Source organism: Penaeus monodon, chromosome 31 (genome assembly GCF_015228065.2).
Source record: "Penaeus monodon isolate SGIC_2016 chromosome 31, NSTDA_Pmon_1, whole genome shotgun sequence".
Classification (NCBI taxonomy): Eukaryota; Metazoa; Arthropoda; class Malacostraca; order Decapoda; family Penaeidae; genus Penaeus; species Penaeus monodon.
Genome location: NC_051416.1, coordinates 22,346,748 through 22,347,229, shown reverse-complemented (window position 1 = coordinate 22,347,229; position 482 = coordinate 22,346,748).

The following is a 482-nucleotide window of genomic DNA, read 5'->3' as shown; positions in this document are numbered from 1 at the left end:
CATACCTATTATTAATTAACCTCGCATGGCCCCCACGGCCACTTCATTGTTTGTTATGATGCCTTCGCCCAGTTCTGTTGCCAGGGAGTGGGGCAGAGATCCGGGAAGGCCATGTAGGCAGGTCCTTGGTCCTTTGGTGACACCTCGCCACTGCATAAACCTGTAGAGATGCTCGAGGAAGCCAACTGGCGCCCCTGCAGTCATTCTGCGCCTCAGGATATATTCCTGGAGCTTCGAGAAGGACGCTGGGAGGGCTGAGACAAGCTCACAACTAGAGGAGCTCCGGCAATCCTCACAGAGCTTGCCCGGTTTCAGCTTCACGATATAATTGGAATAACGTTCGCAGGGTTCAAGGGCCAGCGCTCTGTCCGCCGACCAAGCAGTTCAGGGCCAACTGCAAGGGCACCGAGGGAGGCTGTCGGTCTGTAGGTCCTCATGTCCTGAAGCCAGACTTGGTCTAAATTCTATAAGTGCATTGCTGA